A 16664-nucleotide genomic window follows, 5' to 3' on the forward strand; every position below is an offset into this window, starting at 1 on the left:
AGAGGGGGTTGAATTAGTGGTTCCTAAGAAATCTTTACCTTTTAAACCAAGCTTTGAGTACCGGTTAACAACCTAAGCACTAAGCAATCAATCTAGTAAGATATGAGAGGATATAAAAAAGGCAAACACAAAAATGCACAACTCACAACACCATATGTATGAGGAAAACCCAATATGGGAAAAACCTCGGTGACAAATGTTGCTGGAGTCTACTGCTCCAATCCAGCCTCACAATAGAACAATGGATTACAATAATTTAGGGCACCAAGAACCAACTCAGTGTAATACAATGAAATACAACTTGATACAATAATAACACCTTGTTGCAATTGAGTTTTGCAACACCTGATCAACTGATGTCTATTAGTTATCAACCTTCTCTACTTCACTGGTTCTTCCACTGTCACTTATCAGATTGCTCTTTGATCACTTACCAGTTACTCTTTACCTTTCTTCTCTTTCTCTGAACCTCACCCTACATAGTACCACACTTGGATGCCTTCCTAACCTTTCAATCCCTACTGGTACCCTTGAGTATTAAGTCTATAACAGTTCACCGGTTACTCTGTCTCTGTCGGTTAGAACATCTCACCGGTTCAGTCTGCTAACACTAAGACACTCTGATTTTTAGCAAGATATTTATTAAATTGACTTCTCTCTGCTTTCTCAGACACTCACTCTTCTCACCACTAGCATTCAACATCAATCATATTTAGTCTCGAGTTCATATAACTGGAAGACAACTTAGAGAGGTGGGGGGGGGTGGTGAATCGGTTGTCACCATATTACTGAAACCTTAAGCAATTAAAAATTTAATACCGAAATGCATAAACAAAATACCAAAATAGTAGATAAACCAATTAAGCATAAACAATAATCAGAGAATAAATACCATCCACATGACACCAATATTTGTACATGGAAAACCTAGTAAAGGGAAAAAACACGGTGGGAACCCTACCCATAGTCAAATAATACTTTTGCAGTAAGTATGTGATTACAATTGAGGGGCCTGCACTTGCAGGAAGACCAACAACCTAGAGCACACTGCTCATTACAAAAGGAGTCTCATTGACTACATAGAAATCCAGACTACAATCCAGAAGAATGAATGAACTGCAATGATAGAATCTCCTATGCCTGAATACAATTCTGGTTAAGCTCAATACTAGAGGACTAAATCCTCTTACATAAACCCAACTCGATCACCAATGATCGACCAAATCCTCTGCCTGAATGATTATTATATTATTTGCTCCTATTACATTCCATATCCCTTACCATATGATCTACAATGAGATCTTACATCATATATATACAAACCCTCGACCACAAACAATAAGGTAGGACACCGGACAATAAAATAGTTACATAATTACAAAACATTTCGACCAGAGACCAAACAAATCATATCCAACCCATAAGACATCCTAGAAACACATTGAGAAGTCCAATCCACATGTTATATTAAGCCAGTCCATAACCTAGATAATACCAGGACTCAATATAGGTCCACACACACTAAAGAAATGATCCCAATCAACTAAGTCTCGAACATGATCACCATCAAAATCCTAAATCTCCACTTGAAGTCACACCAACACCACTTATGCATACCATCAAGGATCTTCAACAAATCTCTGTCGGTGAAACCCTTGTCGAAACAACAAAGCAAGCTTGCCAGCAAGTAGGATAGCATCCAACCACCATCTCAAAACTAACTAACTGAACATGAGCATGAATAAGCCAATTCCATAGCCCAAGCATACTAGAGCATACTAGATCATGATGATATAATCCAACCAGAAACCAAACAATTTACCGGGACCAGAAGGATACCGATAAAGCAACCAAAACAGCTAGTGTTCACATCAATGCAACACATAATCAATTCCTCCAAATGGCCAACAATCTCCCCCTTTGGTTTTGATGGCAACACTAGTTGTGAAAAACATCCAAGTGCCAAGAAATGCCAAACAAGTCTCCCCCAATGGAAGACAACCAACAATATCCCACACAAAGATATAGCAATGAAGTTCTGAAACAAAGACCAAACTCCCCCTGTGAATGATATCTCTGTAAAGCTTTGTTTTCACATATATCTCTCCCCCTTTGACATCAATGCCAAAAATCTGACAAAAATATCAAAGCAAAAAAAACATTGAATCACAAAGCTAACTACTCCCCTTGAGTAGTAGCATCCACACATCAATCCAGAAAGAATGATATCTCTGATAATGCATACCAGATTGATGCCAAATAACATCAATCAGTTCTCTGTCGGAAGGGCAAAAACCCCTAATCTGTCTCCCAGGTACTCAAATGATTCCTTAGGCAAAGGTTTAGTGAAAATATCTACAATCTTGTCTTTAGTGTTCACATAAACTAGTCTAACCTCATTTTCTTTCACCTTCTCCTTCAAAAAGTTATACTTGATAGATATGTGCTTTGTCTTAGAGTGAAATACCAGATTCTTTGATATGTCTATAGCAGCAGAGTTATCACAGTGAATAACTACTGGTCCAATGCAATGCACTTTTATGTCCTTCAACGTTTTCTCCATCCATAGAACTTGTGTACAGGTAGTAGAAGCAACATACTCAACTTCAACAGTAGATAAAGAAGTACATGATTGTTTCTTGCTGATCCATGAAACCAACTTCTTTCCAAGAAAAAAAGATCCACTGGAAGTACTTTTCTGGTCATCAACATCACCTGCCCAATCTGCATCTGTATATACACATAAAGTAAAGTCATCATCCTTAGGGTATGACAAACCATATTCAGATGTACCTTGCAAATATCTAAAAAATCTTTTTACCGGACTCTCATGATTTTCTCTAGGATCACTTTGATATGTAGATGCAATACAAACAACATTAATTATGTCAAACCTACTCCAAGTCAAATATAGCAAACCTCCAATCATAGATTTGTATCTTGTAGGATTTATCGGTGCAAATTCATCTTTCCTTGTCAATTTCTCACTTGTAACCATAGGAGTACTTACCGGTTTAGAGTCTACCATACCAAATTTCTTCAACAATTCCCTAGCATACTTAGTTTGACAGATGAAAATACCTTTGTCAGTTCGAGTAATCTGCAAACCTAAGAATTTTTTTATATCTCCAATCATAGACATTTCAAATTCTTTCTCCATATTCTTAGAAAATTCCATGCACAACCTATCTTCACCTCCAAAAATAAAGTCATCAACAAAAACTTCAATAATCAGTATATCATCAGTGACTTTATAATATAGATTGCTGTCAGCATTACCTTTAGTGAAACCAAGCTTCAAAAGATATTTATCTAACCTTGCATACCAAACTCTAGGTGCCTGTTTCAATCTATATAAAGCTTTATTTAACCTAAAAACCATGTTTTTACCATCTGAATGTGATAAACCATCATGTTTCTCAATATAAACTTCCTCATCAAGATCCCCATTCAAAAAGGCACACTTAACATCCATCTGATAAACCTTGTAGTTCTTATGTGTAGCATAGGCAAGAAATAATCTTTCAGCTTCAATCCTAGCTATAGGTGCAAAAGTTTCACCATAATAAATACCTTCCTTCTGAGAATATCTTTTATAGACCAATCTAGCTTTATTCCTTACAACCTATCCATCTGCATTTAATTTATTCCTAAAAACCTATTTAGTTCTAATAACATTCTTATTTTTAGGCCAGTGAACTAAAGTCCATGTGTTATTCTTCTCTATCTGATCTAATTCTTCTTCCATAGCTTTCATCCAACATTCATCTTTACATGCTTCAATTACTAATACCTGTTCAACTTGAGAAATTAAACATACCTCATTAGATGCCAATCTACTTCTTGTCATCACTCCATTATTCTTATCCCCAATGATCTGATCTTCTGAATGATTCATCCTTACACACCTAGGAGTCTTCTGATTCTCTGTTCCTCTTCCCGGTTCTTCAGTTACTGTTGAATTTTTTGATACTGCCGGAGTAATTGGTTCAACATTCTATTTTGGTAAAGGTGTTACAGGTTCAGTTATGATCATTTCCACTATTGGTTCTTGGTCATAAAATATGATTTGACTTCTATTCAACTCATCCACCTTGACATTAGCACTCTCCACAATTCTCTACAATCTCTTGTTATAACATCTATATGCCTTTCTTTCATTAGACTAACCAAGAAATATTCTTTCATCACATCTAGGATCAAATTTTCCAATGATGTCATCTCTCTTGTTATAACATTTACTACCAAAGATTTTGAAATACTTAACTGTAGGTGTATTGCCAAACCATAATTCATAATGTGTCTTACCGGTTTCTCCTTTGATATGTACTTTGTTGAATGTATAGGTTGTTGTGCTCACTGCTTCTCTCTAGTAGATATGAGGTAGATTAGCTTCCATCATCATTGTTCTAGAAACATCCAAGATAGTTATGTTCTTCCTTTCCACAACTCCATTTTGCTGAGGTGTTAGGGGAGCTAGAAAATTGTCTCCTTATACCATGCTTCTCACAAAAGTTAGTAAACTCACCGGATGTGAATTCTCCACCATGATCTGACCTTAAACATTTAATTTTCAATCCTGTCTTAGTCTCAACTTTAGCCTTAAAGATTTTAAACTTTTCAAAAGCCTCATATTTATCCCTTAAAAAAGTAACCCACATCATTCTAGAATAATCATCAATGTTTAGCATAAAATATCTATCACCTTGAAATTTTTTAACTCTAGCAGGGCCACACAAATCAGTATGAATAAGATCAAGAACATCGTTAGATCTATCTTGTATACTCTTAAAAGAGGTTCTAATCTTGTTTCCCATTTGATATTCCTTACATACTGGATTGTAAGGCTTCACAATCTTAGGTATATCTATAACTACCTTAGTTGAACTGATCTTTACAATGCAATCAAAATTCACATGACATAGCCTTTTATGCCATAGCCAATTCTCATCAATTTGTCCAATCAAGCATGTCTTCTCACTGGAATTCAAATGAAATATATTACCTTTGTTCTATGTACCAGTTGCAATCTCCAATCCAGATCTATTAATGATTTTGCATTTTGCATCCTTGAACTGTAATTGAAATCCCTTATCCACCAATTGTCCTACACTCAAAAGATTATGCCTTAAACCTTCAACATAATAAACATTATCACTATTGTGCTTAGCATCCAATGATATAGTTCCTTTTCCCTTGATCATACATGATTTATCATCTCCAAATCTAACTAGACCGCCATCAAATTTGCAAAGATAGAAACTTCCTTTTATCTCCAATCATATGATGTGAACATCCACTGTCAATTACCCCTTCATCCTTATCTTCAATTTTAGCAACAAGTGCCTTCTCTTTAGGTACATTCTCTTCCAGTGCCAAAAAATCTTCCTTGATAGCCAGAAACACCCATTCCTTTCCATTATCGAAACCACTAGTAGAGTCTTGTGCTGGTCACACCTTTCTCATCCACTTTGTAGCATGATATATCTCTATTTTTCCTGTACTTATACTTGTTTTGATATCCAGGCTTAGGCTTAAAAGATCTTCTATCCCTCTCTTCAAATCTTGAATTTCTTTTAGGATATCTAGATGCAAAATGACCTATCTTATTATGTGAAAAACATTTAAAAGGTGCTTTTCCTTCATACTTACTTCCTACCTATCCTTTAGGTACTCTTCTAGCAAATATGGCTTCAAGTTGCTCAAATTATTCATCTTCTCTCTTCATATCATCCAATTCCCTTGCATACAAAGCTTTCCAATCTTGCTTGCTAGTTGATGATGCAAATGCATGAAAAACAGGTTCAGACTTCAGAGCTCCAGAAGGTCCAAATTCTTCAATCTCAAAAGGAGATAATTTCCCAATCAAGGTATCTCTATTGATAGAAGTATTAGCCATTGTTCTCAATTCATTAATTGCAGTAGCCTTCATCTTATAAGATGGTGGCAAAGCTCTCAGAACTTTAGAAACAATTTCATCTTCACTCAGAGTTCCACCAAAACATTGAATTCCTATAACAATTTCATTTACCCTTTCCATGAATGTAGTAATCCTTTCATCTTCTTCCATCTTCAAGTTTTCATATCTCACCTGGTAACCATCAAGTTTAGCAATCTTCACAGTAGGGTCACCTTCATTAAGAGTCTCCAACTTGTCCCATATAGCCTTTGCAGATGATTTGTCAGTTAATCCCATTATTTATTGATAAAAAAGTGCACACAAGAGGGCTTCTCTTTCTCTACAATCATTCTCAAGATCCTTATCGAAGTTTTCCAGAGGAGGGTTGCTCAATGTCAGATTATAGGGTGTAACACCATTCTTTGTGATTTCCCAAATCTCCTTACCAAGACATCTCAGATGAGTCTCCATCTAAATCTTCCATACTCTGTAATTTGTTCCATCAAGCCTAGGAATATGTCTTTGAAAGATAGCAGCAGATGAACCAGATGAACTTGAACTATTAGTTGCCATAGGATCTTCCTCAAGCAGTTAAGCTTATGCAGAGAGGACAAGATCTTTGATACCAATTGTTAGACAATTCAAATAACCAAAAGACAACTGAGAGGGGGGGATGAATCAGTTGTCACTAGATTATTGGAACCTTAAGCAATTAAAATTTTATACCAATACCCAAAATATCAATACTGAAATGTATAGACCAAATATCAAAATAGCAGATAAACCAATTAAGCATAAACAACAATCAAAGAATAAATACCATCCACATGACACCAAGATTTGTACATGGAGAACCCGGTAAAGGGAAAAACCATGATGAGAAGCCTACCCATAGTCAAATAATACTTCTATAGTAAGTATGTGATTACAATTGAGGGGCATGCACTTGCAGGAAGGCCAACAGCCTAGAGCACACTGCTCATCACAAAAGGAGTCTCATTGACTACATAGAAATCTAGACTACAATTCGAAAGAATGAATGAACTGCAATGATAACATCTCCTATGCTTGAATATAGTTCCAGTTAAGCTCAATACCGGAGGACTAAATCTTCTTACATAAACCCAACTCGATCACCAATGATTGACCAAATCCTCTGCCTAAATGATTATTACATTATTTGCTCCTATTACATTCCATATCCCTTACCATATGATCTACAATGAGATCTTACATTATATATATACAAACCCTAGACCACAAACAATAAGGTCGTCCACTAGACAATAAAACAGTTACATAGTTACAAAACATGTCAGCCAGAGACCAAACAAATAATATCCAACCCATAAGACATCCCAGAAACACATCGAGAAGTCCAATCCACATGTTACATTAAGCCGATCTATAACCTAGATAATACTGGGACCCAATATAGGTCCTAACATGCTAAAGCAATGATCCCAATCAACTAAGTCTCAAACATGATCACCATCAACATCTTGAATCTCCATTAGAAACTGCACCAACACCACTTATGCATATCATCAAGGATCTTCAATAAAGCTCTGCTGGTGAAACCCTCGCCAGAACAACAAACCAAGCTTTCCAGCATGATGGATAGCATCTGATCACTAGATCAAAACCAACTAAATGAACATGAGCATGAATAAGCCAATTCCATAACCCAAACATATCGGAGCATACCAGATCTTGATGATCTAATCCAACCACAAACCAAACAACTTACTAGGACCAGAAGGATACTGATAAAGCAATCAAAATAGCTAGTGTTGACATCAATGACAAAACATCAATGCAACACATAATCAATTCCTCCAAATGGTCAACACACTCTCGAGTTCATACATTTATATCTGAATGTTCTCGCCAAAAGAAACATTCAAATGGTGGCGTGCTAGGGTTTTCCTCCACCAATTCAATCCATATCAAATTTGATCGGATCTTCTTTTCTAGAATGATGATTTGTATCACATCAATCAGCACCACCATCTCTTTGCCTTGCAATGCATGTTTTCTATTTTTAGACATCTGCAACATGCTTTTTGGCATTGCTCTGTCAAACACTATTAATGGCTCAACTGTTTCCTTCAACCAATGAGCACAAGGATCAGATCATCCTGCAAGATTAGTTCAATCACCTCGCCACTCTATCTCCCTCGAGTCGCAACATCCTACCATCATCCCATGATTTGTGGGTTCTCTATTAATGCTGACCTACTAGTCAAGTACCACATTGATGAGCACTTCACCAACCTCTACGTGCTTGTCACCTGGTGTCCACCTATCATCCTTGTCGACATACACCTCTGTTCGGTTTGCTATGTCAGTTTGACATCATTTACCAACAAAGACACACTACAGGTTCAACTCACCTTCCTAGTATAACTTATCGTCACCGGTGGACCTTCATACCTACTAAAATCTTCTCTGTCAATGGATCAAGTTGATCTGCCATCAAACATACTAGTCCATCCACTAAGTCCATTTACCAGTTGCATTATACTTCTCTTTGTATACCGGTGATCACATCCCTGTTATCCTTTGCTGGCTTACCGACAGTCTTGCTTACCGGTAGATGCTGCACTTCAAGTGTACCGGTAATCATACCTTTATAGTCTACTTACACACTCCATCCTTCATATCGTTTGACATCACTACTGACTTCACCAATACCTGTCACCACTACTTACTCACCTGTGACCATGCCTTACTGGTTGACATCAATGGCAACCAAATGCCAACAATTTCAACGGACATAGTTGTCAAATGATATTTCATCCATACTCTCCAATAAGAATAATTTAGGTCATGAAACTTTGGAGCCTTGAATGTGTAGTCCTATGCCATCCCGAACCTTCCTCAAGTGGTTAAGCTTATTAAGAGGAACCTTTCTTTGATACCAATTGTTGAACACACCATGACACTAAGAGGGGGGTGAATCAGTTTGAACCTCAAGAGTACTTAATTTCTCATCTTCAAACTTTTAAACCACAACCATATAATCATAGCAGTAATGAATCATGAAAAAAAAAAAATATAACAAACACATGAACAACATATATGTGGAAAACCCAAACAGAGAAAAAACCATGAGGAGAATCATAATCATAATATGAAAATGACTTGCTACAATGTTGCCTCAGGAACCCACTACTCCTGAGAGGACTTGCAAAACTAAGGCACACAACCTTAGGGAAAGATACAAATGACTTGCAAGGATGAAACACATTGTTTCAGAGCAAGATATAGAAAGCTACCAAGAGACTCACTATCTTTTGGTAGAGAAAGGAATAACAAAATTAAAAGAAACAAGATCTCATGATCAAGAAATTATCCTTGAACCACTGAGTCAAGCGACCAAAATCATGGCTAACATATCTAAATTCAAACTCTCTCTCAAAATTTTGTCATATAGAAAATAAAGCTCTTCACGATTGACCTTCACACTACCTTAATACAAAATCTACTTGCAAACTACCAATGTCTTCTCCTTGTCAATTCACACACCTTCCATACCATCACTCATATATCCACACTCCATATACAAGATTAATCATTAAATCCTTTAACTAGGTTGGTCACAAAAAAAATTAACAATATTACATAAATTTGGCCACCCAAACCAATAACCATTGTAGTCCATTATAGGAGATAAAGAGGACCTAAGGACATCATAACACATCCTTTTCAAATAATTCCAATGAGTTGCTTATGCTAATACATATTCCAAAGTTGGCATCAAATAAAATATGTAGATAAATATTAAAACACGTTAGCTAGTCGGCCTAGAAACAAATCTCGAATACAAATTGCACAATGTGGATCTACAGATGCCATGGCGAGACCCAAATAATTAACTAGAATCATCCTCCAAAGAAAAACCTAGACCAAGAGAATATGATCCAAGTAGGAATTGACACAATCAATTGAAATCCAAATCAATTGACAACACAAAACTTAAAACCCCATAACTTCACTTGCCAATCAGATCAACATCTAAAAACTGAATTGGAACACTGCACAAACCATATGAGCATGTCCTCTAATCGATAACACTTGAATCCAGATATCCAGAATCCATCAGACCTTCTCCGAATCTATTTTGATAGACAACCTTACTGTCAAAAACACCAATAATCAACTCTACCAACTGAGCAATGGTGGACTTGCAAATTTGATAGTGTAATATACATCAAATATAGACATTATATTCAAAACCATAACACATAATCTTCTCATACCTGAGGAATACAAGGAATTCTCCCACTAAGACATTAAAAACTCTTTCCTATATAAATATTATTTTCTGCATATTGAAACTTCCACTATACCATCCTTTCAGAAATACTTCAACATCTCACAAGAAAATTCAATAATACTAGAACATGTATATATTCTTTCCTTTATATTGAAACTTTCACTACACCATCCTTACTTCAACAACAATGACAATATAAGTAGCAATACCAGGATGCATAAATACTCTTTCCTACATATTGAAATTTTCACTACACCATCCTTACTTCTACATCAAATGACACCATAAGACAGGTTGACATAAATGACAACAAAGCACAACTCAAGTTTCCAACATGGTCATCTTCTCATGCACCATTTTCTTATATTTTTTATGCATTGCATCTATGAGCATGCCAAGAAATAGAAACGACTTCACCCATTGATGAAATTGCTTGCTAATATTCGGTGCAAAGAAGGACCTTATTCCCAAAAACTCATTGTTTATTTGACTGTGACAAGGTATGGCTTCCTTGTCCACATGTTAAACCTAGTGGTACCATATCAGTACATGGTTTTTCTTATGAACCATGATTCATGTGCTAAATGATAGGTACAACCATGTTGTGTATGTTTGTGACTAGGTCTACTACCTTTTCCTAATTTGGGAACTAAGGAAGGACCAAAAGACATTGCATCATTTTCCTTGAAATCATTTGGTCCATATGTACACCAATACCTATGGAAATCTTAAACAATCATCATATTAATAATACCTATAGTTAACCAATGATTAGAAACACTCTTGCACAAAACAATTGCAAGCATAAATTTCTGTAGGTACCATATTACTCTTATATGTTGTCTTACAAATAACTATTAGTCCTAGTTTTTGTATCAAAATAAATAGGGGGTTTCCTTGAATGAATATTGTGAAAGAAAGTTGGGTATGACTCCATTGAACTTTCTCCCTCAATAAAATCTTTCAATCTACCTACCTCAATCCAAGCTGAAAATAATTGTGTGCCTTTACGGACATACATCTCCCATGAAAGGTCATTGTAGGAAAATTTTCCACTACATGGGCGTGGAACTACTTTGTCCATGATGCAAGACTAATCAACATCTATATAATAGACAATAAAAATGTTAGAATTTGATTTGAAAATATCCACACACACACACACACATGTAAATTTCTATAAAAACATATATTTTAAACCAATAAATATCCTACTTGATCTTACATAATTATTGTAAAGATGATTGAAATTGGAGAATGAGTGTGAAAAATGTTATCAAAGCAATAATCATTTCCAAGGGTACAATCTTGACTAGATTTTCATTATTTTAGATTTAATAAACATAAAGGTCTTTTACCATAATCAAATCTCACTACAATAAATTTGACATGATTTAATACCTTTTTAACTTATATAAGAATTTATAATAAAAAAATTTCACCTAAATTTGACTAGATTTAATTGTTGCAAGGATGATTGAAATTGGAGAATGAGTGTGAAGAATTTAATTGAGGCAATTTCTTGTAGTCAATTCTTTCCTACTTGATCTTACATATCTCCTAAATTGTAAGAAACATCTTACTTGATGCATATCATATTTATCTCGCGGTCAATTGTAAGAAGTTTATATAGCCACCTATAGCCAATAATTCCCTAGCAATAGTGAATATCTTCCATGTTCATTAGTCGGTGAATTATTTGCATTCTAACCTAAACCTCATTCAATAGTAGAGAATGCCAAGAAAGTCATACATGAAATGCTAGAGATATTTATACACTATATATAGGAGATAAATATTATTTTAAGAGAGGGATTTGATCTATGTACACATTTTAGAACAATATATAAATTAAATGGAAAATGACCCTTATATCATGAAGAAGTTCTCATGCATAATTTAGTGTGTCACTTAACAATGATAAAGAAAAAAAAGGCTTTACCCATTTTTACCATTTGTAAATATATGTTTCAAAGGTTAATAAATACTTGTGAGGCCCTACCTCGACTCATCCTAGCATTTCAGTATTTTTCATGTTGAGACTATTATGGATGCTTTATTTTTATGTCTTATGGATTTGGAACTTATATGATTTCATGATTTGGATAACATTGATATATAGTGATGCTTCATTTCTATGCATTATAGATATAGAACTCTATATGATTCTAGAATAGGATTACTTGTGATGATGTATGTCATTATTGGAATTGCAGGAATTTACTATGATGATAAAAATAGGATGCATTATTTATGTATGGATCAGCATTATGTGGATTATGATAATTGCTTATGTGGATTTATTTGGATATAAGATATATCGATTTGTTTAAATGAAATTGTATGCAGAGTGTTTGATGTGTATTCTTATTCGTGTGTTTAATATTATATGAGGTTATTGGAATTACTAATGTGTAATTGAGATGCACAGGAAAATTATCCATGTGACCATGGAAATATTATGGAGAACCAAACCTATACCTATGTAAGTTCGTAAAGCCAGGGGTTGTCTATTTGGAGAGACAACACCCCGTATGTATCGTATTTTATTTCTAATAGTAAATGATGCATGTGTGTTAAATTTTATTTATTGATTTATTTAAATCCAACAAGAGACAATTTCCATGTATAATTTTGTAATGTATTTTATTGTGTCACTTGACACGTGTTCATTTATGTCTTGAATTTTGACTTGTCTCTTGAAGGGAGTTGTTCAAACTATAGCTTTTTCAAACATTTGAATGTGGTTCTATAATTTCCTTGGGTAGAGAGTCTTTGGAGTGGTCAAATCAAGTTTGACCCAAAAATAAACTTAAGATGGGTTTATAAGGTGTCAAATGGACTCCTAGGGGTAGTTTAAAGGTGTTTCCTAAAGCCCATAAGGTATACCTATGAGTTAGGAGTGTTTTTAGGCATGTGTCTACTCCCATGTGACTATTTAGTCATCCCAAAAAGTGGGTTTTTTGAGATGTGCAAAAATTCTAATTTAGAAGGTGCCATCTAGGTTAGATAACCTTCCCTTTTGATGAGAGATCCTTTTTGATCTTTTTCTTACTTTTTCCTTGTTCAGTTTTAGAAACCCATGAGAACTCTCACTGAGGTCTTGTTAGGTAAGAATGAGAGATTTTGTGGGTAATCACGCACTCTCCATTTTTGGAGACTATGCATTTTGAAAAGTTGGTTTTTGGATTCAAAATTTGGCTAAGTGTAGAAGGGAGGATTGTGGATTTGGGCTGCTCATCCTCAAACCAATTCTAGCATACCTTTGGGCAGATTGAAGGCTGGTTCATCTCTTTGATTTTTATGTTGCATGTTTATGTTGGAAAGTTTGGTTGTATGTGAAAGTGATTCTCTTGTATTTTCTTTTGTGAAAATTATTATTATGCGATCTGTCTTTTATTTTCTTGTATGCATTTTCTGTGTTTTAGGAGTAACCAAGGCCTTCTACTCTTGGGAGAGTAGGATGGTCTTGCGGGTGGTAGACATTTGATAGCCCTCAAGTGAGAGACTCTCTTTATGAGAGTAAACTCAAGGGGTGTATTTGTAACCCTTGCTGCATGGCCTGGTTTGTGCATTTGGGGGTCATAAGGGGAGAAAGTATGGCATGAATGCCTTGGGGGGCATAAGGAATGTGGGGTTAATGATCTTATGAAATAAATTTTTTTGCCATGAGGTGGCATTGTGTTCTATCATTTTTGCAGTCTCCTCAGGGTATTTGGTCCACTACCACCCATGTAAAATCATCACATTTTGTGATGGAGTATAGCCTTGGTCGGGAAAGTGTTTGCTATATATTTTTCCCTTGCTTGTTGTGTTTGCATGTCTGTAACCTGTCTAGGGCTTGGTTCTCCAAGCTCGGGGGTGGCTTCTAGTAAGCCTAGGCTGGGAGGTGAGCACTCCATGGTCAACCCTTATGATTTATTTGCAGGTTGCTTGGAATGGAAGGGAAAAGTCAAGCTAGGAGTTGCTGGTTTTTGTTCTTGATTTATAGAAAAAGAATAAGAAAAGGGATGCTATATTTTTTAGTTGTAGAAATGTAAATAAAAGTTGCATGTTGTATTTATTTTGAAAGGAATGTATTCATTTATTTAAAGTCCTCATTTAATAGAAAAGAGAGACTAGTTGGGTGTATCACCCATTTGTATTGTTGGCTAGATTGTATTTTAAATAAACTTTAAAGAAATGCAATATTTTTTTTAAGTATTATTTTGTTGCAAAAAAAAAAGGAAAAAGAAATGTTTATCTTGGATTAAGCTCCCTATAGTTACTGAAATAATAATTGTATAATGCATGTTAGTTTTGAAAATAAAGGTTCATTTTATCTCCTTATGCATAATGAAAAACAAAAGGGAAATAAGTAAAGTAGAAGGCTTACATGTTAGTGAAAGAAAATTTTGCATTTAGATCTAATTATTTATGTCCAAATACATATCATGGTTTAATAAATTTAACATGCATATCTCTAAGTTTTATTTCAATGAGTGCTAGACTAATATAGTTGCTGGTTAAATTTATTTAATTCTGTCAATTATTAATTTGTAGAAAATAAATCTAGAGTTAATTAGTCTATCTCTAACTTTAACTACACGGAAAAAAAAAGGAAAGATACATTGTTCTAAATCTGGAAATTTTTAATCAATCTATTAAAAGTTCAAAAAAAGTCATATCTTACATTTGCATGGTAAATTCAACCCTAGATATCATGTGCATCCAATATATATATATGAAAAAAATAACGGGGGTTTCGGCGGGGGGGGGGGGGGGGGGGCGGTGGGGGGGAACCCACTATGTGGACACACAGTTGCGCCACGGCCTCCACTGTGTGGACACACAAGGGATGGCCCGCGGGCCGCCACTGTGTGGACACACAATTGGCGGCACCCGCGGCCTATCCTCCAAAACACCCGCCGCCACCTGCAACACAAGCCCTCCGCCATGGCCTCCTCCCTGCGAAAAAAAAAAGAGAAATATAAAACCCTAACCCGGTTCGGGTTAGGGTAGCATAAAAAAATATAAAAGAAAGGAAATGAAGGGGTTAAGTGTTTAAATAAAAAAAGAAAAAGAAATTAGGGTTTCATTATTATTTGATATTTTAGTTAAGTTATATGGGATATTTATATTTTAGAAAATAAATATTTTCATATATATGTGTTTTAATAAAAAAAACTATATATATATATGGTTTAAAATCTGAATGTATAGGTCAAATTGAAGGTTAATCATTTTATTAAGATGTTTATATTATATATGTTTTTAACAAACATATGGGTATATTTAAAAATGATGATTTAAATTCTAATTAATTTGGAGTTTAATCCCTTAGGAACTTATAATAACTTTATAAGTTATTTTGACTAAAAGGGATTATTTAGTCTACCTAAATTAGGCTATTCAAGGCTAAATTTTATAGGGAAATTTTCGAATTAGATTAATCACATTTTAACTATAATTAAAATAAGATATAGACAATTAATAATCTAAGTGTTAGGACTAATTTTATTTAGTTCCTAAAAGCTATTAAGGATTATTGGAGGTTAATATTATCCTTGTCAAACAATTTAGAGATTTGTGATTTAATTTTATCTATTGATTTAAATTGATGAGAGAATAATTAATTATTTTAGTATTCCGCATTTAATTTAAATATTATTTTGCTTACTTGAGTTAGTGGTTAGAGTTAACCCAAACATAGTTAAGACAAACTTGTTAGTGCGTTTCGTATTAGAGAATTTAATGTTATAAGGTTGTTATTTAAAAAAATAAAATTATCCCGTTCGTGCTGAAAAGTTTGGGCATGACATTTTGGTATCAGAGCAAGGTTTCCAACACTAGGAACCTTTCTCCATTATGTTTCGCTTTAATTAGTTAATTAATTAATTTTATTTTATTTTTAATTAATTAAATATTTCTTTGAAAAATTATTTATTTATTTTATTTTATTTTTATTTTCTCATAAGGATGCCTCCTACTATGCGACAAGCTTGCAGACATGGTAGAGGTCCTAGGCATGAAAGTATGGCATGCGAAGAGGTCGATAGGGAGGAATCAGTTCCGAAAAGGAACCCAGAGGCCCCTCTCGAACATCAGTTGACCCAAACCAAGACATCTTAGAAGCACTCCAGAACCTGATAGGGATAGTCCAGGAAAGGCTTCCAGCAGAGGATCATCATGTTGAAAATTAGAACTTAGGGAGCCATAGAACGACAGATAGGGAATGGAGTAGGAGTCCACCTCCTAATCTTGTAGAGAGTTAGGCTGGGCATGAGCCTGAGTCCGTTCACCTACTAGGACCACCTCCAGTGGCAGAGCTAGAGTATTATGAGAGATCACGTCGAGATCTAGGGGATCTAATCAGAGAGGTTATGCGCCTCCGACCACCATCTTTTGGGGGATCTACCGACGGGGTAGAAGTTGAGGCTTGGCTTTTGAGCCTATATAGGTGCTTTGCATTGTGCTCTTACGAGAGAAATCTAAAGGCATGTG

The sequence above is a fragment of the Cryptomeria japonica genome, chromosome 11 (assembly GCF_030272615.1).
Source record: "Cryptomeria japonica chromosome 11, Sugi_1.0, whole genome shotgun sequence".
Taxonomy (NCBI): Eukaryota; Viridiplantae; Streptophyta; class Pinopsida; order Cupressales; family Cupressaceae; genus Cryptomeria; species Cryptomeria japonica.